The sequence below is a fragment of the Nycticebus coucang genome, chromosome 2 (assembly GCF_027406575.1).
Source record: "Nycticebus coucang isolate mNycCou1 chromosome 2, mNycCou1.pri, whole genome shotgun sequence".
Taxonomy (NCBI): domain Eukaryota; kingdom Metazoa; phylum Chordata; class Mammalia; order Primates; family Lorisidae; genus Nycticebus; species Nycticebus coucang.
In genome coordinates, this window is record NC_069781.1 from 45,968,981 (window position 1) to 45,993,119 (window position 24,139).

At 41.5% G+C, this 24,139-nt stretch overlaps 1 pseudogene; it reads right to left on the minus strand.

The window, feature by feature from the left end:
• Positions 1–13,352: 13,352 nt before the first annotated feature.
• Positions 13,353–14,933, minus strand: LOC128562052 (matrin-3-like; annotated as a pseudogene).
• Between the last annotated feature and the right edge of the window lie 9,206 nt (positions 14,934–24,139).

The following is a 24,139-nucleotide window of genomic DNA, read 5'->3' on the forward strand; positions in this document are numbered from 1 at the left end:
TTGACTTCAAAGGACCTTATGCTTATGAAACTTTCAGATTTGGCTGTGTCCTGCCAGAGCACAAACCATTTTCTGATTGGCTGCCTGGGCTAGTTGTAGGTCTTCCCTAGTTGTAGGTTTATGGTTTTTAAAGAATCTGGGGAGACCTTGGCCATTAGGTGAGGAAGTCTGCCGGGCTGCAGGGATCAGTACTTCCTTTCTGTAGGGGTTTAGAGCATCAGAGCATCTCTGGTTCTAGCTGCGAAGGGCCAGGCCTCAAGCTGATGACTGTTCCCCTCAATGGCTCCCATTCTCTCTTCATGTGCAGAGGGCAGTCAAGAGGCTTGCTCTGGGACCTATAATGAAGACTGCCAGCCTTAGGCTCAAAGTCTCAGCACTTTTCCTCTTGGCTTTATGAGATATCCAGGTACAAAAGGCCCTTGTAAGGACCAAGATCATATTTGAAATAGTCATTAAAGATCTCTTGTAGTTTCAGGGTCATTTCCTAGACCCTGGCTTCTGGCATTCAGTCCCACAGACTGGATGTGGGTGGGTATCAGAACTTCAGGACTCACCTGTCAACTGGCCTAACCCTAACTGATTCCCTCTGTTCTCAACAACTCTAACTTGGAGACTTTCACAGAACTCTGAAGATTCTACATAGACTAAATTGAAATGTGATGAAAACTGTGCTCTACAGAATACTATGTATATATATACATTTTGTGTGATGTTATCAGGGAGTTTACAGAACCAGTGAAATGCTTCCATGTATTCTAAGAGTCTGTGGATCCCAATTTAAGAATCTCTAGAGAAAAGGATCATCACCATGCATCTGGAATGTACTGTGGCCCTGTGGGCAGCCCTTATCTCTAGGATGTTTCTGGTTGGCCCTTTGATCTCAATGCTCCTCCCTCAACCCTCTGGTGTATGAATATTCTAGGGGTCTCTGGTTGGAGGCACAGCTCAAGCCCAGGGACTGGTGGGCTCCAGCCACCATGGTCAGCCAAGAGTCTTGGGACATGGGGAAGTTCTCAATGTGTCCTGAGGAACCTTAACTGACAGACTCCTCATAGCTCTCTACAAGGCAATCTCTACTTTACTTGAGTACTTTTCCCTGTGTAAGGGGAAAAAAGGACCAGTCATCTGCACAAACAGATCAGCTGCATTGCGACAGTGTCCTAGCACAGTTGAGTGGCAATATTTCTTTTTCTTTCTTTCTTTTTTTTTTTTTTTTTGTGGTTTTTGGCCGGGGCTGGGTTTGAACCCGTCTCCTCTGGCATATGGGAGTGGAGCCCTACTCCTTGAGTCACAGGCACCACTCCCTTTTTCTTTCTATTTTTTTTTTTTTGAGACACTCTTACTATGTCGCCCTCAGTAGAGTGCTGTGGCGTCACAGCTCACAGTAACCTCGAAATCTTGAGCTTAAGCGATTCTCTTGCCTCAGCCTCCCAAGTAGGTGGGACCACAGGCACCTGCCATAACACCTGGCTATTTTTTGTTACAGTTGTCATTGTTATTTAGCAGACCCAGGCTGGGTTCGAACCTGCCCCAGTGGATGTGGCTGGTGCTGTAAACACTGTGCTAGGGGTGCTGAGTTGAGTGGCAATATTTCTTGATTCAACAGAACAAACTATACTGAAGATAGAGCTTGTTGCAGCATATACTGCAGAGAGTTCATCAAGGTCCCAAACAATGCTCTCGCAAATTACAGAATATTTAACCAAACTTCAGATAAAGTTTGCCTAGTGAACTTTTAATTTATTTTTTGTTAGTGTTTATAGTGTACCAAACTTTTAACAAAGTAGATAATGAAAAGCGTCCAATTTAATTTTCACCTAATTAACACCATATAGTTTAGCATATCAATATTAAAATTAAAATGAGGGCCAGGTTGGGCGGCACCTGTGGTTCAGTGGGTAAGGTGCCGGCCCCATATACCGAGGATGGCAGGTTCGAACTTGGCCCTGGTCATGCAGCAACAACAACAACAACAAAAGCCAGGTGTTGTGGTGGGCTCCTGTAGTCCCAGCTTCTTGGGAGCTGAGGCAAGAGAATCACCTAAGCCCAGGAGTTGGAGGTTGCTGTGAGCTGTGATGCCACAGCACTCTACTGAGGGTGACAAAGTGAGACTCTGTCTCTTAAAAGAAAAAAATTGAGGGCCAGGTGGTGGCTTACGCCTATAATCCAGCATTTGGATTATAGTCCCCGAGGTGAGTGGACTGCCTGAGCTCACAGGTTCAAGACCAGCTTGAGCCAGAATGAGACCTTGTGTCTAAAAATAGCCAGTTGTTGTGGCAGGTGCCTGTAGTCCCAGCTACTTGGGAGCTGAGGCAAGAGAATTGCTTAATCCCAAGAGTTAGAGGTTTCTGTAAGCTATGATGCCACGGCGCTCTACCAAGAGTGACAAAGTGAGACTGCCTCAAAAAAAAAAAAAAAATCAAAGTGAGAATATTTGATTAGAAACTGCAACCAAGGAGAGACTGTGTCACAGTGTGATACGTGAGATGTGATGAAGGAAAATTTGAAAGAGTGAGATGGTCACTTCTAAATCCTTGTTCAGTCAGGTTACTCGGTGACCTTGAAAAATAGATCTTTTTGAAGAAGGAAAAAATGTGAATAATGACTTGGAGGGGTCAGAAAAAGGATGTGAGATATTGAGGTATAAGTCCCACCATCCCCTTCTACAGGTGGATCATACCTTTCTGGACCTATTTAATTCGTATTTATCATTGCCTTACATATAATTGGGGAGAGTTTTCTTTTATTATTTTTTTGAGACAGAGTCTCACTATGTCACCCTTGGTAGAGTGCCATGGCGTCACAGCTCACAGAACTCAAACTCCTGTGCTTAAGCGATTCTCTTGCCTCAGCCTTCCAAGTAGCTGGGACTACAGGCGCCCACCAAAAAATAGCCTGCCTAGCTATTTTTTCTTTCTTTCTTACATTTTTGTTGTTTAGCAGACCCGGGCTGGGTTTGAACCCACCAGCCCCGGTGCATGTGGCTGTCACCCTAACCACTGGGCTATGGGTGCCGAGCCAGGGAGTTTTAAAAAGGTGTCAGGAGTACTGTCATGAAGTGGACCATAAGCACATAAATCACATTTGTGATACCAAATCATAATATTTCCTCCATTAGGACTATTCTTTATCTTGGCCCCATCATAGCCAGACAAGGCAGCAGGTTTATTAAAATAAAGCAGTTCAGCTTGGTGCCTATAGCTCAGCAGCTAGGGCACCATCCATATACACTGGAGCTGGCAGGTTTGAATCCAGCCCGGGCCTGCCAAACAACTACAAAAAAAAAAAAAAAAGCCAGGCATGGGCGGTGCCTGTGGCTCAAGGAGTAGGGCGCCAGTCCCATATGCCGGAGGTGGCGGGTTCAAACCTAGCCCTGGCCAAAAAAAAAAAAAAAAAAAAGCCAGGCATTGTGGTGGGCACCTGTAGTCCTAGCTACTTGGGAGGCTGAGGCAAGAGAATCCAAGTCCAAGAGTTGGAGGTTGCTGTGAGCTGTGACACCGTGGCACTCTACTCAAGGAGAGGAGTGGCCTTTGTGCTGGGGAGTGAAAAAGGAGTTTAGACCTCCTGGCTTCTAGGTCGCTTCTCAATTCCTTTGGCCTATTTCATTTTGCAGATTTATTTTGACATTTATTTTAACTTCCTCAATTTTTATAAGGCAGTTGGAACTTGGAGGTTTAAGGGACTTAAAGGTTCTTTCAGCAATTTTATTTATTTTTTTTATTTTTATAAGAGTCTCACTGTGTCACCCTCAGTAGAGTGCTATGGCGTCACAGCTCACAGCAACCTCAAACTCTTGGGCTTAAGCAATTCTCTTGCCTCAGCCTCCCAAGTAGCTGGGACTACAGGCACCCACCGCAACGCCGGGCTATGTTTTGGTTGCCGTTGTCGTTGTTTAGCAGGCCTGGGCTGGGTTTGAACCCTCCAGCCTTAGTGTATGTGGCTGGCACCCTACTCACTGAACTATGGGCACAGAGTCTATCGCCTTTATTTCTAAGACCAAAATTGGCACGTAAGTTTTCTAAAGTATGAGAGATTCTTTGTGTTCATACCTCAACATATAAAGTAAGATTTTAAAGAAGTCATTATATGCCTCATTTTATGCTGATATCATTAGAACTCTACTTATCATCTTTTAGGTCTACTTTTCTGTGTTGGTAGTAAAAACATCCACAGGTCTCAGAGAGAAAGGACAAACGTTTCTCTTCACCTTTTCTATCAATGCGCAGGAAAGACCTTGTTCTTTCTGCTTAGGTCACACACTCATCCCTGGACTAATCCCCATGCCTCTTAGGTGGATGGCATTCTCTAGCCATCTTGAGTTAACAGGATCATCTTGGAGTGGGGTGGAGGACCTGTGTGATGGGGCCACTGGAATTACATAGAGTTGGGAGGAGCAGTTTGCAGAACCGTAGGTGTTTACCACTCATGTGGATTGCACATGGTGAAAGCTCCCTTGGTCCCATGCTGGTGTCATGGGATCTAAGACAGAAAAGGAAGCAAACAGTCCCGTACTTCTGATGGCTACAAGTTGAAAGGTGACAAAACCCATTGCCCCCAACTCTAACCTGTACTGTTTGACATTGACTATAGGAAGAAAGCAATCATTTATTCAAATTGAATAATTAATTACTGGCCAAGGTATTTTGCAGAAACTGTAGGAGATATTCTTTTTTTTTTATTTTTTATTTTTTTTTATGTAGGAGATATTCTTACAATGCTGGTTGGAGTTCCCAGGGTCATGAGGCACCTCCATATCCTGCCTGGGTCACCAGCAGCCTTTGCTGCTCTTTCTTTGGCTACATTCTAGAGGTAGAAATGTTGTACTCATTTGCCACCTGGAAGAAAAACTCGGACCCCACATCAGTTATAAATCAGATGGTGATTTATTACACTTGTGCAGGCAGGTCACTGCCCCAAAGGGCAAACAGCCCCAAAGTGAGGAGCAGGTTGACTTTTATACCATTTTTGTGCTGTGTTGGCAGGCAAGCTGGCAAGCACAGAAGCAGAATGTGGCTGTTCAGTTAGCTCAGGGGGTAGCTTGGGGTGGGGTTATAGTCAGGGGGCGGGGCTGGTTGGCTCAGGGGGTTACATTGTGGCAGCTGGCATGGGGACATACTTGGTTTGGGAAATTTTGCTTGAGTAAGCTTTCCACCATTGTTAGCCATTGCTAGGGGGTTGGGGTAAGTTCTAGCATTGTTTTACCTGTGGCTAGGAGTTTTTTTGGGAACTCGGGGAACTTCCTTGTTCTGAAACCTGTTCTCGGAATTAACCCAAGGGGGCGTTTGAGATATGCGGAGACTCAGGCTGAGACAGTTAGGGGCCTTTAGGGGTCCTTTTGCTGGGTATTACAGGAACCCAGGCCGAGGGCAGAGGAAGGGGCTTCTGGGGATTTCCGAAGAGTCAGTTAACAGTTCTACTGGACTCTTATCTACTACTGACAGCATTTCCACAACACAAGTATTCCCTAAATTACAAATACTCAGTGGCTAGGGATTGGAAACTGTTACTTTTGAGAACACTTAAGGGAAAAAATGTTCAAGACAAAGCAAGGGAGGTCAAATTAGGTCAAATACTAAAATGTGATCACTCCAGCTGGTCAGGCACTTGGGAAGAGGCCCAGAATTTCAAAGAGAGGCCTGTTGGGTATCTGAATTCCTTTCTGCCCAGAACCTGTAAGTTCCCTTTCTGTGAATGAGAGAGGCACCCTGCAGGCAGAAGCTTTTTGCTCACTCATACTCACTTGAGGCTGAGGTCCATATGGGTTGCAGCTGCACAACTGTACAGAGTGGGGGCTTCTCACGAGACTTTCTAGGAGTTTAAGATAGTCTTTTTTTTTTTGTAACCAGTGAAATTCAGAGTATCTGGAACAAAATAGGTTCCCAGTAAAATTTTCCCAAGTGAATGAAACATGTATCATATACTTTGAAAGGATTTAGGAAACAGAAGTTTTCCTGTTACACTTGAGCTTAATTGTGAAGAATGTTGCCTGGTGTCTGCATGTTTACTTTTAGAAACTTTCTCATAAACATCTTGCAGCCATTGTTTAAAGACAAAGCATTTCTTACAGGTCAGAATTAGTGGAACATAGCATGTTAATTTTCCATTTAATGTACCAGATTATCAATCTTTGCTAACAAACCAGGTGATTAGGGCGATTGGGGTTTTCCACATCTTTTGCTATTAATGATTTTCAGGGTTTGCCATCTCCAGCCACCAGATGGCAGCATTTAAACAAGAAATTCTTTTATAAAAATTTAATAACCACTATACAAAAGAGATAAATTCTTCTTTTAACAAGTAATTTTTATTTTAAAATTAAAAGTGCATAAAATTAAAAGAGCATAAGTGTTCTTGTTATGTAGATAACTTGTAGAATGCTGAAGTCAAGGATTTTGGTGTACAATGGACCTGAGTGAATTTTTGTCCCTCACCTCCCTATCATCCTTTCTCCTTTTTAGTTTCCAATGTCCTTTATACCACTTTTTGACCATGTATACCCATCATTTAGCTTCCACTTAGTGAGAAGATGTGGTGCTTGTTTTCCCTTTCCTGAGATATTTAGGCTAATTGAATGATAATTTTTTTTTTTTTTTTTTTTTTGAGACAGTCTCACTCTGTTACCCCACGCTAGAGTGCCATGGCCTCAAGTCAGCCCACAACAACCCCAAACTCCTGGATTCAAACGATCCTTCTGCCTCAGCCTCCAGAGCAGCTGGGACTACAGGAGCCTGCCACAATGTCTAGCTAGTTTTTCTATTTTTATTTCTATTTACTTTAAATTTTTTTTTTTTTTTTTGAGACTGAGTCTCATTCTGTCATCCTGGGTAGAGTACCATGGTGTTATAGCTTACAGCAACCTCAAACTCTTGGGTTAAAGCAACCCCTTGCCTCAGCCTCCTGAGTAGCTGGGACTATAGGCACACGCCACAACATCCAGCTAGTTTTTTAGGAGACAAAGTCTCAAAATTTCACCCTCAGTAGAGTGCTGTGGCATCATAGCTCTCAAACTCTTGGGCTCAAGCAATTCTCTTGCCTCTATTTTTAAATGCCTGGCTATTTTTAGAGATAGGGTCTTGGTCTTGCTCAGGCTGGTCTCAAACCAGTGAGCTTAGGCAATCCAACCGCCTCAGGTTCCCAAAGTGCTAGGTTTACAGATGTGAGACACCGTACCTGCCTCCACCTAGTTTTTAGTAGAGATAAGGTCTCGCTCTTGCTGAGGCTGTTCTTGAACTCCTGATCTCAAATGATTCACCCTCCTTGGTGTCCCAGAGTCTTAGGATTACAAGTGTGAATCACCTTGCTGGGCCTAATTTTTCTATTTTTGGTACAGATGTGGAGGCGGGGGGTCTCACTGTTGCTCAGACTGGTCTTGAACTCCTGACTTCAAGTGATCCTCCCACCTTGGCTTCCCAGAGTGCTAGAATTATTGGCATGAGCCACCATACCTGGTCCAGGACAGGATAATTGAATGATAAATTCTTTTTTTTGAATGATAAATTCTTAATCTTTTTTATAATTCAATGCTTTTTGAAAACCTTTTGTGTATTTCTTTTATGTTTCAGAATCAATACCTCAAAATAAAATATACTGTAAGAAGTTTTAAAAATAACACTTGTGTGTTTAACTGATCTCTTAAGTTAAGACAGACTTTTGAGGGAAAACCAGCGTGTAGGTAAGCATACAAAACATACATATAATCTATTGATAGGTGAGGCTGTTTGGCTTGGAGGTAGATAACTTTAGTAGACTCTAAAGTTGGCTAGAGCCAGAGTTGAGGCCTCATTCTGGTACTCATGAGATGAGGGTCTTGGAGCATATCAAGCATATCAAGTGCATGCTAGGCATTGAAAATATGCTGGCTTTTTTCCTTCATTTCATTTCATTTCATTTTTATTTTTATTTTTTTATTTTTTTGAGACAGAGTATCACTCTGTTACTCAGGCAAGAGTACTGTGGCGTCAGCCTAGCTCATAGCAACCTCAAACTCTTGAGCTCAAGCAATCCTCCTGTCTCAGCCACCCCAGAGCATCTGGGACTACAAGCACCTGCCACAATACCTGGATAGTTTTTCTACTTTTGGTAGAGATGGGGTATCACTCTTGCTCAGGCTGGTCTTGAATTCCTAAGCTCAAGCAATCTGCCTGCCTCAGCCTCCCAGTGTGCTGGGGCTATAGGCGTGAGCCACCTTGCCCAGCATCATTTGTTAGTTTGACCTCAAATTAGTGAGTGACTCTTGCTTCCATCACAAGTAATACTGGAGCAGACAGTTCTCCTGGGCATATCCTTGAGAAGTGGCATCATTTTTATAAAGACATAATTGTTAAGTCACTGATGGGCAGATTTTAGAGGAAGCACTGTTAGAGGAGGATGGACGATATACAGAGAAGGTAAAGGGAAAATGTCTGCATCTTTCATGAGCCAGTTTCCCCACAAAACTCCTTTTCTTTCTTTCTTTTTCTTTTTTTCAGATAATCTCACTCTATTATCCTGGGTAGAGTGCTGTGGCATCATATCTCACAGTAAACTCAAACTCTTAAGCTTGAGCAGTCCCCTTGCTTCAGCCTACCGAGTAGCTGGGACTATAGGCATCCACCATCACATCTGGCTAGTTTTTCTCTTTTTAGTAGAGATAGGGTCTCACTCTTCTTCTTCTTTTTTTTTTGAGACAGTCTCACTATGTCGTCTTCAGTAGAGTGCTGTGGCATCACAGCTCACAGCAACCTCAAACTCTTGGGCTTAAGCAATTCTCTTACCTCAGCCTCCCAAGTAGCTGGGACTATAGGTTCCCACCACAACGCCCGGCTATTTTTTGTTGCAGTTGTCATTGTTTAGCTGGCCCTGGCCAGGTTCGAGCCCACCAGCCTCAATGAGGCTGGTGCCATAACCACTTGTGCTATGGGCGCTGAGCCTTCTTCCTATTTTTTTATACATGAATAATTGTGTTAGGGAGCTCTTTATCCCCTTGCCCTCTACCCTGTACCACCACAACAAAGGATCTGCCCATTGGTCTTTTATAGTTTAGCATAATTTTACACCCTAACATTGTCTCTTCCAGGAATGAATTTGCATTTCAATTATATTTAAACAACAAAAATCTTTGTTCTCAATTAAAAGATTTTTGATTTTAATAAAGTCCAAGTTATTGGGTGGCGACTGTGGCTCAGTGAGTAGGGTGCAGGCCCCATATACAACGGTGGCTGGTTCAAACCCGGTCCCGGCCAAACTGCAACAAAAAAAAGACGGGCATTGTGGCGAGAGTCTGTAGTCCCAGCTACTCAGGAGGCTGAGGCAAGAGAATCACCTAAGCCCAAGAGCTGGAGGTTGCTGTGAGCTGTGATGCCACGGCACTCTACCGAGGGTGACAAAGTGAGACTCTGTCTCTAAAAAAAAAAAAAAAATAAATAATAAAGTCCAACTTACCAATATTTTCTCTTTTTTTTGACAATTTGCAGAAATGTATTAACATTCAAAGACATTGCTTAATCTTATCAGCATCCAAAGCACCTTTTTAAGTTGCATGCTTCTTATGGTCACAAAATCCCTTTTTATACTTTTAGAAGATCTGCCTATTCTTCTCCAGTAATGAATTTTTGTTCCTGAAATTAAGGAACAATACAGAATAAGACATCTGTATACAAACTATGATAATCCAAATTCCTAATTTTCTACAGGATGGTAAGTAGCTAAAATTTTTCTTCAAGGGTGGAAATTAGAAATGTTACAGCCAGATAAACTTATCAATATTTTCTTTCATGGTCTGTGTTTTTGGTGTTGTAAAGTCATTGCCAAACTCAAGGTCACCTAGATTTTCTCTTGTGTTATATTCTGAGAGCTTTAAGGTTTTACATTTTACATTTAGGTCTATGACCTATTTTAAGTTAATTTTTGTATAAGGAGTAAGATCTGTATCTAGATTAATTTTTGTGACTGTCCAGTTGAAGGATCTTTAAGCATTACTTGATGGGGAAATTTTTTTATAGGAGTGTTTCTCCTCTCCCAGTTGCCTGATAATGAGAATCTATGTTTAAAGAGAAGAATTTCAAGGGCAAAACATATAATTATTACAGAAAGCCATGCAATTTAGAGATGTGGAGTGTGAGGCCTCCACCTCTCCTCCAATTGTCTGTCTTCCACTGACAGTGAAGGGTGGGGTTACAGGAGCTGCCACCTTCCTTTAGTAGGATGTGCGAAATGCTTCTAACTCCAGCAGAGGCCTTGACTACCTGCCTGTGCCTGTCTGTGAGCGCACAGGCTCCATGAATGGAAGCAGCGTTCAAAGAACTGTGTATTCACCTCAGTATCTTAATCCCAAAACCACTTCATGATTTGGGGGTAAATGAGCAAGGTCAGTTACCTTGATGTTAAGTGTGTTCTAGAAAGCATGATTGAACTATCACAATTTGGAAAGAACTTGTCACAGGGTGTGATCTGCACAGTGGTACTCTCCCAAATACCAAAAGTCCTCCAGGAATCTTTTCATCTTGAAATGCTAGTTTGCATTTCCAGGAGCTGGGCCAATCTGCTGAGCACAGTGTTTGCAAAGGCAGAGTTTGCTTTTCAGCTAAAGGAGGTGGAAGGAACACCAGAGTGGTATCTGAGTTTTGAGAAAGCTATGGGAACTCGTTCCTGAAAGGGGTGGGTGTGGATAGCTTTAGACTGTCCAGGGATGAGGGCAAGCAGTGAGAACAGGAGGCTTTGGGGATAAAAGTCAGTGCTGTGCTAGTCAGTGCTGTCAAGAGAAACAGATTTCACCCCTTCTGTGGGATCTAGGAAATATGATCTGTTGAGCCTGGAGGCACCAGACGAATAACCTGGACTCTCAATATGTGCCAGTCACTGACCCTGGCAAATGCCAAAATGCCTCAGTTTGCTTGAGAAATTTACAACTGGAAGTGGTTATGGCAGAGCTAGGAGGTGGAGGATCTGGCAATGAGAAGACAGGCTTCCCACGTGCCGGGGTGTCGCTCCCGTGTACACCCACAGCATTTCCCTCTCACTGGTAACTGAGCCTTGAATTTCCCTGGAAGTATGTTAGGAGGCGAGTTGTGAATAACTGATCTTGGTTCAGCTGAAGGGAAAATAGACACCTGGAGCATGCTGTTTGGAAGACCTGTCTTTTCCCTCAGTCCCCTCCATAAAGAATGGAACTTATGTCCTTGTCTTTCCAGAAGGTAGTGGTATGGTTTAATCATGTTACTGGAGAAAGCAGAAAGTCTAACTAAAACGTGGTTCACTCCATCCAAGTCTCAGCTGCCGCTGAGCAAGGTGAGGTGGACAGGGGAGGGCAGCGGGAGACAGAGTGGAGTCGATTGTTTGGAATCCTCCCCGCGCTGCCTGGCTTTCCTCTGGCTGTAAAATCAGGACTTAAAACCGTAAGCACGAAATAAAGTGTCTATAAAGTGATAGCACACAGCCTGGCCCCGCGGGTGTTCGTTTCCTGGCCTTCCCAGGTGAGCAGGTGAGGCGTAGTGGAGGGCCTGCCTGGTAGAAGGTGGACTTTGGAGGAAGGGGTGCGGCGGGGAGGGCAGGGGCTCCGGCTCGCCTCTCTCTTCCTGGACCTCCCGGGGGCGGAGCGGAGCTGAGCTGGGGCGGGAGCCGCTTCAGCAGCCGCAGGTGAAATCCGCCGCTGCCCGGGAGGAGCCCCCGGACCGGGCCGCGGGGACCGAGAGGCGGTGACCCGAGGGACTCCTAGGCCTCACGGCTGGGGACGAAGGAGGCCAAGCCCCGGGTCCTCCCCCAGGTGGCCGCAGGAGCCTGTGAGGCATCCTGGCCGGCAGAACGAGTGGGCGCGGGGGCGCTGGCCTGGGGGCCTCCCCGGGCTTCGGGGTCGCCGAGGGCTCAGGGCGGCTCTGGCCCCGCAGCGGTAGGCAGGATGAGCGTGGGTGGGTCCCACACCTGTCACTCAGTAGCTCTGTCAGGCTTGGCAAGTTGTTTCATTTTCCTTTTTTCTTTCTCCTCCTCTTCCTCCTCTCCCTTTTCTTTCTTCTTCTTCTTTCTCCTTCTGTTCTTCCTCTTCTCACTCACTCTCTTGCCCAGGCTAGAGTGCCTTGGCATCAGCTTATCTCACAGCAGCCTCAAACTCTTGGGCTCAAGCGATCCTCCTGCCTTAGCCTCCCAAGTAGCTGGGACTACAGGCCCCCGCCACAAAGCTTGGCTAATTTTTCTGTGTATTTTCAGTAGAGATGGGTCTTGCTCTTGCTCAGGCTGGTATTGCCCTCCTAATCTCAACCAAGTCTCCCTGCTTTGTTCTCCAGAGTGCTAGGATTACAGGTGTGGCCATTGCAACTGCCAAGTTGCTTAACTTTCTTTTTTTTTGGTTAACATTCCAAATATGTAACCAATGAACATGGCCTGTGTTTTTTTTTTATTGATATTCACTTCAGTAACTTGAATCCACAGGTATAAGCAGTATATAACCAGAAAGTCACAAGTAAACACAGATTATACATGCAAATTTCTGTTCAGGAAGGTAACGTGCAGATACATGAATCAGAAGCGTGCATCTAGAATTATGGCCAAACTGTCTTTAAAACGCAGAAATGTAAATTACATCTTGAAAGTATGAAGAGATGGTCTACACACTTCAAAAATCAAATGTTGCTTATACCAGAGATGTATGACAGCTACAGGATTCAAGTGGCAAGCAGTAAGATCTCAGAAAATTAATACTGGTCAGAGAGAACAAGAATATTTTTACATTTCACTGAAAATACATAGAACTACTAGAATACGAAATCTAGCAGGAACTCAGGGAAATAATTACAAAATCTAAAGCCAATTACTCAATATTTCTAATACCTAAACAACAGCATGACATTAAAAGAAAACTGCACCTGCATTTGAATCACCAATCTCACATTGAAATTAAATTCTCCAAAAATGAAATGCAAACAAAGAAGCTTCAAAACTCCAACTGAAAAGTCTGCAAGGCTCAGATTAATATGTGGAATGTTTCAGATGAAAGTAATAAAACTACAACTGGTTTTGTTCTTTATTGAATGGAATCAAATGTTAACATTTCTTTGAAGCTTGGAACTACTAAATTTCATTTTTCTGAATGTTCTACTTTATCTTTTTCTTAGTGGTGCAAGTTGTCTTAAATAGCTTACGAGGTCAGTTTCTACAAAGTACTTCTGTTGCCATTCTGATAAAAGAAAAACTATTCTTCATTAACTTAACCGCGTATGTACTTTCTTGCTATAACATTTAACACGTGAACAGACTAGTATTTCTCCACTAAAACCAAAGAGTACGATAGTCATCTTCTAACATCAGTATTGTATTTAAAAAGGTTAACATTAAAAACAAAGAACCATTATTTTCTTTGAAGTCGTTATCCCTTCTTGGACATCTTATGTTTCCTTCTTTTGTCTGCGTTCCTCTGCCAATTTATTCAGAAATTTCTTTAATTTCTGATAGTGAGGAAGGCTGCTGCAATGAGTATTCTTTGCAACTTCTTCATTTGTATGACAGAGTGAACACAGCTTACAGTAAAACCCTGTTTTAGGTATCACATAGTCTATAGAACATTGGGCTGATACGGTCCAATTCTACACTTATCTGGGATTGTATAGTCCTCCTTGTTTTCATCACTTTGTCCTTCTGCATCTTCACTTGTGTCTTTGTTGGGATCATCAGCATTCTCAGCAGATTCTGCACCTGGTTCTGTATTTTCCTCATTTTTAATTCCATTTTCCAACACTGCTTCATTTTCTTGATCAAGTTCCTCGATCTTGTCCACCTTTTTAAGCTTTTTCTTTGCTGCTGCTGAAGCACTTGCATCTTTTTTCACAGCTTTATCTGAAGGCTCCTTTTTCCCATCAGAAGCCACATCACCTAAATTAGCAAGATCAGTCTCAGGCTCCCACTGAACTGCCCCTTTCTAACAATGCAGCTGCTTCTTCGTCTACAAGTAGCTCATCTTCAGATTCGAGAAGCATATTGGGTTCCTGTTCTGTCTGGTCATCCGTTGTATCTTTCTCACCATCTTCACCTGACTTTTCTTCTTGTTCTTTACCTTCATTTGTACTTTCAGTCTTCTGGGAACCATCAGTTTTAGATTTCTTATCACTTGGAGATTCTTTGCCATCTGGAGAATAAGACCTTTTTCGGGATTTATCTTTTTTCAGTAAGTCAATGCCTCTGTTGGGAATCCTCAACACCAGTTTTTTGTATTTCTCAGAAAGGTCAACCTTTACACGTCTCCCCTGAAACCAAAGGGCTTTTTTCAAACAATGGTCGACCATTGCCATTGCATCTTCTCTTGTCTCCATCTCAATGAAGGCCTGACTCTTCATCCTCATCAATATATAGTTTTTTGTTTTTCCATAAGGCTCAGCAAGCTTTAGAACAGCACTATCAGAATAGCCAGAATGGGGTAAATTGCTGAGATGTATCACACATCCAAGCTCTTGCTTTTGATCAAACTTCTGATCTGGTTTCCCCTCAGGCTTCTTTATTCTTTTATACTTCTGGGATAAATGGACTCTCACCGGCTTGCCAAATACCTGAGCATCCTCTGTAGTTGCCATTTCGACAAAAGCCTCATTAATTTTATTTAGAATCAGATGATTTGAAATGACTCCAAATGGTTCCACAAGCTGTAATAGTTGGTATCTCAAGTTTTTCCCTCGTTGAAAATCCATGATGTGAACAACTCGGCTAGTTTCCACTCTGCCTTTCTGCATGTGTCTAGGTCCTTGCACGTTCCCATTTCCAGCACCCAGATTTCCTCTTGGTCCAACTTCTGGTCCCCCAAGATGAAATGAGGGAGGTAAAGGTCCCAGAATTCCTTATGGGTTTGTGGACTGCTGCAACATGAAGGGATCACCCATTGTGTGTCCTGTGTCATTGTCAGGATTCCATTCTGGGTAGATTTCAAGAAGAAGCTGGCATCGACGACTGTGACTTGCTCCATTGATATGTTGACTCCACTCCTGTCTCCATTTTCAGGGAGGAAAATATTACATTTTCCCAGTATTTGTGCCTTTGTGGTTTATTTTAAATTTGAAGAAATTTTATTCAAACAGATTTTTCTGTGTGGTATCACAGTGTCAGAGATCTGAGGTCCTGATGGAGGCAGGTTTTTCAGGCGAAGACATCTGAATACTGCAGACTACGTGCCTGCTACTATTTTCTTACTTTCAAGTCATCCCACGCACGTGTTCGGAGCTCTGCAAAGCGCTTCATCCCCATCAGACGCCGCAGGGGAAAAGCTTAACTTTCTGATCCTCGGATTTCTTACCTATAAAACAGAAACATGGTAATGCTGCCTACTTTGTGGGATTACTGTAAACATTAAATGCAATAATAAGAGTGTCTGGAGCAGCACAAGCTGAGACGTAACCAGGTCCTTGGGTGTTTGTGTTTTTCCACAGCCTAGGTGATTCCCAAGGAGGCAATTCTCCTGAATATTGAGTTCACTTGGTAGTCAGAGCTAAACACACACACACACTCAAGCACATCCACGAGTCATTCAATATGACCATAAGTAGTGGTATATTGATATATACATGTTATAGATTAAAATTTTCATATCTAATATTTAACATCAAGAGAAAAGGGGCTAGGAAAAGGGATTAATGACCCAGTTCAAGGAAGGCTACATGGGCAGGGATAGTGTCCTTGGCTGATCTGGACCTTAGCAAACATCTTGCAAGGGAAGAGTCCTTGATTTGAGCAGAGCCTTTGTTGGCAGATGCGGGCTGATGATCATGATTGACAGCAACATAGTGTCTATTCAGATGGCCATATCAAACTGGTGAAATCCTGCTCTCTCTTTTTTTTTTTTTTTTTTTAATTGGAAACAGTCTCAAGCTTTTGCCCTGGGTAGAGTGCTGTGGCGTCACACCTCAAACTCTTGGGCTTAAGTGATTCTCTTGCCTCAGCCTCCCTAGCTGGGACTACAGGTGCCTGCCACAAGGCCTGTCTATTTTTTTGTTGCAGTTGTTGTTGTTTTAGCTGGCCTGGGCCAGGTTCAAACCTGCCAGCCTTGGTGTATTTGGCTGGCACCCTACCCACTGAGCTACGGGTGCTGCTGAAATCCTGCTCTTTTTGAAGACCCACCTAAGTCCTCTGGTGAGGGCTGATGGTAAAGGGTTATGCCCTTGTCTAGTTGGGTGTAGTGTATCTATTAGGTGTACATCTGATCCCTGTTACATGACACCTTTTTGAGATATAAGATGAAGTCTTTTCTAAGATGGAGTTACTTAGGCCGCAGGTATTCTATACAGAGTAAAACACTTGGCAGATGGTTACTAAATGAACATGACTATGGCAAGGAGTTGTTTTTCAAAGGAAACTTTCCTGTGAAATTGGTTTAATCTATTTATTTATCCAAATTCTTGGTTTCTTTTCCATCATAAGAAACTACACAACAAACAGACTTAAAAAAAGGTTCATTCTGGTAGATGCCAAATATGTCTTAAGACCGAAAAAACATCCTTGACAAAACAAGTTACTTTTTTTTTTTTTTTAGACAGAGTTTCAAGCTGTCACCCTGGGTAGAGTGCCGTGGCATCTAGTTCACAGCAACCTTATATTCTTGGGCTTAAGTGATTCGCTTGCCTCAGCCTCCCGAGTAGGACTCTTGCCACAATCAATGTTGGCTGTTTTTTTTAGAGATGGGGGTCTCCCTCTTGCTCAGGATGGTCTCAAACTTCTGAGCTAAAGCACCTGCCTCGGCCTCCCAGAGTGCTAGGATTATAGGCATGAACCATCTCGGCCAGCCAAACTATTATATTTTTGAAGTGGAAAAATAATCTGACAGGGAAAGAGTTTAGGTGAATTCACTTCACAAGTGTCTGGAGCAATAGTGAAGATCAACATTCAGTCATTTGACCAGGTGCAGATTTACTTCCCACTCATGTGTTGTGCCTGTGTGGAAAGTAAACATTCTGTTTAATTACAAACATCTTTTGTTATGGACATATTCATACTCTGAGTGCTTTCCTACTACTCTCTGCATGTTCTATCCCCACAAAACCTTTAAGTTTCTAAATGCGACTAATGGCAAAAGAAGTCCTTTTCCTTTAAGTTTCTAAATGTGACTAATGGCAAAGCATATCCTTTTCCTTCTGTGATTCATTTCTTTCTGGGTCGGGCTCTTCCAAAGACATAACATAATTGTGGGCAGTGCCTGTGGCTCAGTGGGTAGGGCGCCGGCGTCACATACCGAGGGTGGCAGGTTCGAACCCGGCTCTGACCAAACTGCAACAAAAAATAGCCAGGCATTGTGGTGGGCGCCTGTAGTCCCAGCCACTCAGAAGGCTGAGGCAAGAGAATTGCCTAAGCCCAGGTGTTGGAAGTTGCTGTGAGCTGTGGTGTCACAGGACTCTACTGAGGGTGATAAAGTGAGACTCTGTCTCTAAAAAAAAAAAACAAAACAAAAAATCTAAAAACCATAATTGTGTTTTGCACACTATCTACTCCTTCTTTTAAAACCCAAAGAGGACTTATCAAAGAGAAAAGAAAGGGCCTTTAAAGGTGAACAATGCAGTCAAGGTTTTTACTCACAATCACATTTGTAGGCTAGCCTAACAGAACTTTGTGTTATAATAAAAAGTGTTTCTGAATTGCTTTTTAGTTTCTCATCACTGTATTCATTATAACTCTGTTTCCTGAGAGAAAAGCCTAATTTATGTTTTTTTAAAAACAGAATTACCTAATTGCACATTTTCAACCATATAAAAGCCAACATTAAAAATGAGCAAAGGGAAATAATTACGACTTGCAGGCTGGGAAGAAGTAAATAATCTGATGTGCAGTTCTTGTGTTTGAGGGATTTAATTTACATCAACAGAAAAAAGATTTTTTTCTGAAGAAAAAATATTTTGTAATTTAATCTACGGTGTATTTAGCTATAGACAGTTCTATTGACAGAATTCCTTTAATGTTTTTCTGATTCATTTGGTGCTTAACAAAGGAATTACTTTAGCTCTTGCATCTCAAGTCATCGTTGTGTGATTCTTTAAGCTTTTATTGACTAGTGAAAAAACAAAATAATTCTAGTGAGAGATTTTAGTATGTACATTATCAAAGTTGGACATCTCCAGGAGACAAAACAATAAGTAAGGACATAAAAGGATTGTACAACACCATAAATAAACTCATGTGTGCAGCATACACTCACGTAAATTGGAGACACTTTGCACTAAGAAGATAAACTTTTTTTCCCCCATACTGTCACAAAACATTTAAAATACATCATCTCATATTGGGCCATTTAAAATACTTAATTTTAGGAATGGGTGCAATGGTTCATGCCTATAATTCTAGCACTCTAGGAGGCCGAGGGGTGGTAGATGGCCTGAGCTCACAGGTTTCAGATCAGTCTGAGTCAAAGCAAGACCTCATCTCTAAAAATAGCTGGGCGTTGTGTGGGCGCCTGTAGTCCCAGCTACTTGGGAGGCTGAGGCAAGAAAATCATTTAAGCCCAAGAGTTTGAGGTTGCTGTGAGCTATGACACTGCAGCTCTCTACTGAGGGCGAGGGCAACAAAGTGAGACTCTGTCTCCAAAATTAAAAAAAAAGTTGATCTCATATTTGGCCACAAAGAAATTATTATTATTATTATTTTATTATTTTTGAGACAGAGCCTCAAGCTGTGGCCCTGGGTAGAGTGCCGTGGCATGACAGTTCACAACTCCTGGGCTTAAGCAATTCCCTTGCCTCAGCCTCCCAGGTAGCTGGAACTACAGGTACCTGCCACAACACCCAGCTATTTTTTTGATTGTAGTTGTCATTGTTGGGGCAGGCCTGGGCTGGATTCAAACCCTCAAACCCTGCCAGCTCTGGTGTATGTGCCTGGTGCCTTAGCTGCTTGAGCTATAGGTGCTGAGCCTGAAATTCTTTTTTTTTTTTTTTTTTGCAGTTTCTGGCCGGGGCCTGGTTTCGACCCACCACCTCTGACATATGGGGCCGGAGCCCTACTCCTTTGAGCCAAAAGGCGCCGCCTTTTTTTTTTTTTTTTTTTTTTTTTGAGACAGAGCCTCAAGCTACTGCTCTGGGTAGAGTGCCATGGCATTACAACTCACAGCAACCTCCAACTCCTGGGTTCAAGCGATTCTCCTGCCTCCGCCTCCCAAGTAGCTGGGACTACAGGCACCCACCACAACGCTTGGCTATTTTTTTTTGGTTGCAGCCGTCATTGTTGTTTGGCGGACTGGGCTGGATTTAAACCTACAGCTCAGGTGTATGTGGCTGGCGCCTTAGCCACTTGAGCCACAGGCGCCAAGCAGAAATTCTTAATACTTTTAAAAAAAAGAAGAGGTATTCTATAGGCCATATTCTTTAATCATAGTTAAAATTATAAATTAATAATTTAAACAGTATCTAAAAATCTTGACCACTTGGAAATGAAGACTTTTGGATTATTAAAGAACTCAATGCCAAAATTATAACCTTAGCAATGTAAAGTCAAACATGTTATATAGGAATCTATAAGACATAGTAAAAGCTATTGTCAGAATAAAATGGATTAATTTAAAAAGCTTTCATTATACAGACAAGAAGACAAACTCATCTTAAGAATTTAGAAAAAGAAAAATATAATAAGCATAAATTAACCAAGAGAACTAGGAAAAGAGAAGTTACAAAATTAAAACTGAAATTAATAAAATGGAAATAAAACTACATTATTAAAAGGTTACATAAATTCAGATATTGGTTTTCTGAAAAGAACAGTAAAGTAAATAAAGTCATCACTCATCATTTCTTTAACCGGGTTAAAGAAAAAAGAAAGCATAATTATATGATATTTTGAATGAGAAAAGGGACATAATCATAGAAATAGAGAAGATTAAAATGATTTAAAGAGAATATTAACTACAACTCTATGGTAACTGTTTGGAAATCTTGAAGAAATGGAAGATTTCCTAACAAAATATAAATGAATAAAAGTGACATAAGTGAAGTAGAAAACTTGAACAGACTTACTGTCATAAAAGAGATTGGACAATGATTAAAGCTCTATTTTTAAAAAAGAGTTGGTACAAGATAATTTCCCAGCTCAGTCCTGACTATTTTTTTAAAAGAGATACAACATTATTTAAACCGGTGTTGCTCAAACTTTAATAGGAATCACCTGGGATCTTGTTAAAATGCAGACTATGATTCAGTAAGTCTGGGTGAGACCTGGAATTCTGTATTTCTCACAAGCTGCCAAGTGATGTTGGTGCTACTGGTCTATGCCTTTTGAATGGCAAGGATTTAAACTATTCAAGGCCATAGAACAAAATAGAAAACTCCTAATTCGTTTAATAAAGCTGCAATAGCTTTCATGTCTAAATTAGGTACAGACAATGCAAAGAAAGAACATACTAGACCAATTTCACTTGTACATGCAGACAATAAACATTTATTGAGAACCTACTATGAGTGTCAGGCACTATTCTAGGGGCAAGGAATATAGCAGTGTATGAAACAGGTAAGTCTATGCTCTCTGGAGATTACATATTGCAATATTTTGAAACATATATTTAGTTTTACTGGCAGAAAACTCCTAAAACCTTTGGAATCTCCCAAGTGATGAATGTCTTTGTACTCTAATAAAGTGACTGATGGCTGGGAGCCTCCAGATATCTTCCAGATACCCACCCTTTAACTCCTGGGAGGGGAGAGGGGCTGAAGGTTGAGTCGATTGCCAAGGGCCAGTGATATAAAGCCTCCATACAAATCCAAAAGGACAGGGCTTAGAAGAGCTTCTGGATAAACACATGGGGAAATGTAAACAAATGGAAATTAGAAAATTGTTTCCACACCCCTTCTCCTATACCTCACCCTATGCATCTCTTTCCTTTGGCTGTTCAATTGCATCCTTTGTGATCTCCTTTAATAAATGGGTAAAAATAAGTAGTGTTTACTTTAGTTCTATGAGCCATTTTACAAATTATTTGAACCCCAGGAGGGGGATGTGAAAATCCCATTTTATAGCTGGTTGGTGCTCTGCTTGTCACTGGCGTCTGATGTGGGGAGGGGGGCAATCATGTGGGACTGAGCCCTCAGTGTCAGAAGTGTTGAGTGTGTGACAGTAGAGAGGAGGAAAACCTCTTTTGTTTTTTACGAACAGAGATACAAAAAATTCTAAATAAAGTATTAACAAAAAATCAAGTTATACAGGGTGGCCATAAAGTTCGTGTACACATGATAGACTAATTCACTGTCAAGAAAACATATATTAACGTAATCCATTACAATCATATATTAAAAAAGGAAAAACCATTTGATACTATCAATATGCCCTGGGGAAACAATTGGTAAACTTCAACAGCCATTCCTTTTTTCTTTTTTAAGACAGAGTCTCACTTTGCCGTCCTTGGTAGAGTGTCATAAAATCATATCTTACAACAACATCAAACTCTTGGGCTCAAGTGATTCTCTTGCCTTAGCCTCCCAAGTAGCTGGCACTACAGGCGCCCAATACAACACTCAGCTATTTTTAGAGACAAGTGCTCTTGCTCAGGCTGGTCTTGAACTCCTGATCTCAAGTGATCCACCCTCCTTGGCCTCCCAGAGTGTTGGGATTACAGGTTTGAGCCACTGAGCCTGGCCTCACAACAACCATTCCTAATAAAAATTCTAATTAAGAATACAAAAAAAAACAAAACAACACTACTTATTTGGGATAAAGATGATACCTCCAAACCCAATGGCAAATACTATTTTAAATATCAAAATTCTGAAATCATTTCACTGAAATCAGAAATTAGACAGAGATACCCACTTGCCATTATTATGCTATGTTATCATAGATGTCTAGTAAAATAAAATAATTTCCATAAACTTTGGAAAAGAAGAGATAAACCTATTTATGTATTTATTTTAAACATTTTATTTTTTATTTTTATTTATTTATTTATTTTTGAGACAGAGTCTCAAGCAGTCACACTGGGTAGAGTGCTGTGGCATCATAGCTCATAGCAACCTCCAACTCTTGGGCTCAAGTGATCTCTCTTTTGCTCAGGCTGGTCTTGAACTCGTGAGCTCAGTCAGTCCACCTTCCTCAGCCTCCAAGAGTAGCAGAATTACAGGCATGAGCTATCTCGCATGGCCCAAAGCTATTTATTTTTGTCTATGACTTGATTATTTGCCTAGAAAACTCAAGAGGCTTTAATAATAAACTATTAGAATTATAAGTGATTTTGCAAAAAGTGGGGAGATGCGAGATAAATATATAACAAGCACCAACTTCTCCCTCTACTAGTGGTACATACTTAGAAATGGAAATTAGAAAACTGTTTTATTTATAACAGTTATAAAAGTTTAAAATACTTAGGAGTATAAATTCAAAATGCCACGCCACTCCCAAAAACCTAGAGGGTGGTTGGCACCCATGATCCAGCTTCAACAAAAAGTGTCAACATTCTGCAATTCTTGTTTCATTCTGCCTTTCCTCCTCTTTATCTACTGGAATACTTCAAAGCAAATTTCAGAAATCAAATCATTTCACCCTGGCAGTGAATTTAGTAAGATATAAGACCTAGTTGAATAAATCTATGAAATTCAATTAAAATTATAATACTATCTGAATAAATGGAAAGACATACTATGTTCTTTGAAGACTTGGTATCAAAAAATGTCAATTATTTCTAAATTAATCTATAAATTTAATTCAATTTCAAATATAATTGTCACAGGAAATGTTTTGGAGCTGAATATAGTCCTAAATTTCATATTAAGAATAAATGACTACATTTGCACTAGAATGTTTATTGTGGCCAAGTCATGGAAGCAACCTAAGTGCCCATCAACCCATGAATGGATTAACAAACTGTGTTATACATATATCATGGAATATTATTCAGCCATTAAAAAAGATGGAGACTTTACATCTTTTACATTTACCTGAATGGAGTTGAAATACATTCTTCTTAGTAAAGTATCACAAGAATGGAAAAATAAATAGCCAATGTACTCCATACTAATATGAAATCAATATGTAAGCAATTACGTGCTCATAAGAACAATAAAACACTAATATAGTCCAGTTCGGGGGTAGAAGGAAGCAGGAGGGGGGAGGGGGAAAGGGAAGGACATATGGCAGAGGGAGGGAGGGCATGAGGCAGGATCTCACCTAATGTGCACCTTGTGAGGGTGTATAACACATCCCTTGGGTGAAGGGCTCTTCTACAAATGGAACTTTACCCTGGAAATGAGAACAATGTAACCTAAAAATTGTACCCTTGTATTAATTTGAATAAAGTTTTAATTTAAAAAAATGAATAAAGTTTTAATTTAAAAAAATGAATAAAGTTTTAATTTAAAAAAATGAATAAAGTTTTAGGTTTTTTTGAGACAGAGTCTCACTTTGTCACCCTTGGTAGAGTGCCATAGCATCATAGCTCACAGCAACCACAAACTTCTGGGCTAAAGGGATTTTCTTGCTTCAGCCTCCCGAGTAGCTAGGACAGGTGCCCAGCCACAATGCCTGGCTATTTTTAGAGACCAGGTCTTGCTTTGACTCAGGCTGGTCTTGAACCTGTGAGTTCATGCAATCCACCCGCCTCAGCCTTCCAAGTGCTGGGATTACAGGAGTGAGCCACTGCACCTGACTGAATTAAGTTTTAATTAAAAAACAAAAAGAATAAATGACTGAGAAAAGTATGAAAAAGTAATGGTGAGGGAACACTGTAACTCAACACATGGTATTAGCATAAACATATATAAGCAGATATGTGGACAGAAGATAGATGAGGCATTAACATATAAAAAGTGGCAATTAATAAATGGGAAAATTATGCTTTATTTACACAATAGTGCTTGCAAAACAACCCATCACCTGTCGCAGGAAGGATGAAGCTCTTCTCTGCATTAGTGAGTGGGTGAATCTCAGAAGCATGTGGCTCGTGAATGAGGTACATGGTGCTCAGAGTCCCATATGGTCTTGGAAATGATTTGCTGCCCCTAATTCTGGCTGAATTTGTCTTGGATGCAGATAATGAGAACGTTCTGGTGTGTGGCTCATCATGATAAGAAGTAAGTACTCCTTTCCCCAGGACTCTACTGCCCTGGGCTCTTTGGGCTACTCTGCTGCCACCTACCTCGACTTTCTCTATGGTTATGGCCTCTCTGACTAGTGTTCATTTTTAACATGTGTTGGCCCTAATACAGTCATTCTTCCAGATAAATTTTCTTTTTTTTTT